Source organism: Sapajus apella, unplaced genomic scaffold (genome assembly GCF_009761245.1).
Source record: "Sapajus apella isolate SASKATOON/1434 unplaced genomic scaffold, GSC_monkey_1.0 scaffold5, whole genome shotgun sequence".
In the NCBI taxonomy this organism is placed as follows: domain Eukaryota; kingdom Metazoa; phylum Chordata; class Mammalia; order Primates; family Cebidae; genus Sapajus; species Sapajus apella.
In genome coordinates, this window is record NW_022436945.1 from 6,597,292 (window position 1) to 6,598,729 (window position 1,438).

Here is a 1,438-nt window from a genome sequence, read left to right on the forward strand (position 1 = left end):
CTTTCTTTCTTTCTCTTTCTTTCTTTCTTTTTTCTTCCTTCCTTCCTTCCCTCCTTCCTTCCTTCCTTCCTTCTTTCTTTGTTTTTTTTGGCTGAGCACAGGAAACTCTATTGATGGTACACGACAAGGTGGGGCTCCCTAGGCCCCTCCCTCTTCAAGGTGTCTGCATGGAAACTGTGAGGAGGGGCAATTCAGTGTGATGGGGGACTCAGTGTGGCAGGGACTCCCCAGCAGTGAGGGCCTCTCTTCCTCTTGTGCTCTTGCTGGGGCTGGTGGTCCAAGGGTCTTACTCCTTGGAGGCCATGTGGGCCATGAGGTCCACCAACCTGTTGCTGTAGCCAAATTCATTGTCATACCAGGAAATGAGCTTGACAAAGTGGTCATTGAGGGTAATGCCAGCCCCAGCATCGAAGGTGGAAGAGTGGGTGTCGCTGTTGAAGTCAGAGGACACCACCTGGTGCTCAGTGAAGCCCAGGATGCCCTTGAGGGGTGATGCCTGCTTCATCACCTTCTTGATGTCATCATATTTGACAGGTTTTTCCAGATGGCAGGTCAGGTCCGCCACTGACACATTGGCAATGGGGACATGGAAGGCCATGCCAGTGAGCTTCCCATTCAGCTCAGGGATGACCTTGCCCACGGCCTTGGCAGCGCCAGTAGAGTCAGGGATGATGTTCTGGAGAGCCCCATGGCCATAATGCCACAGTATCTTGCAGGGGCCATCCATAGTCTTCTGGGTGGCAGTGATGGTGTGGACGGTGGTCATGAGTCCTTCCATGATACTAAAGTTGTCATGGATGACCTTGGCCAGGGGCGCTAAGCAGTTGGTGGTTCAAGAGGCATTGCTGACTATCTTGTGGCTGTTGTGATACTTCTCATGGTTCATGCCCATCACCAACATGGGGGCATCAGTAGAGGGGGCAGATATGATGACCCTTTTGGCTCCCCCCTGCAAGTGAGCCCCAGCCTTCTCCATGGTGGTGAAGACGCCAGTGGACTCCACCACGTACTCAGTGCCAGCATCACCCCACTTGATTTTGGAGGGATCTCTCTCCTGGAAGATGGTGATGGGATTTCCATTGATGACAGGCTTTCCGTTCTCAGCCTTGACAGTGCCGTGGGATTTGCCATGGGTGGAATCATACTGGAACATGTAGACCATGTAGTTGAGGTCAACGAAGTGATCATTGATGGCAACAATATCCACTTTACCAGAGTTAAAAGCAGCCCTGATAACCAGGCGCCAATACCACCAAATCCATTGACTCCGACCTTCACTTTCCCCATGGTGTCTCAGTGATGTGGCTGGCGGTGGGAGACAAGAAGCAGGTGTCTGTCGAACAGGAGGAGCAGAGAGGCTTTCTTTTTTTTTCTTTCTTTCTTTCTCTTTCTTTCTTTCTTTCTTTCTTTCTTTCTTTCTTTCTTTCTTTCTTTCTTT

The 1,438-nt window shown here is 50.9% G+C and overlaps 1 pseudogene across 1 annotated transcript; it reads right to left on the bottom strand.

Moving 5' to 3' along the window:
* Positions 1–81: 81 nt before the first annotated feature.
* On the bottom strand, positions 82–1,395 carry LOC116547041 (annotated as a pseudogene). The gene has a single exon (XR_004266922.1). The product of XR_004266922.1 is annotated as a glyceraldehyde-3-phosphate dehydrogenase pseudogene (transcript).
* Positions 1,396–1,438: the final 43 nt, after the last annotated feature.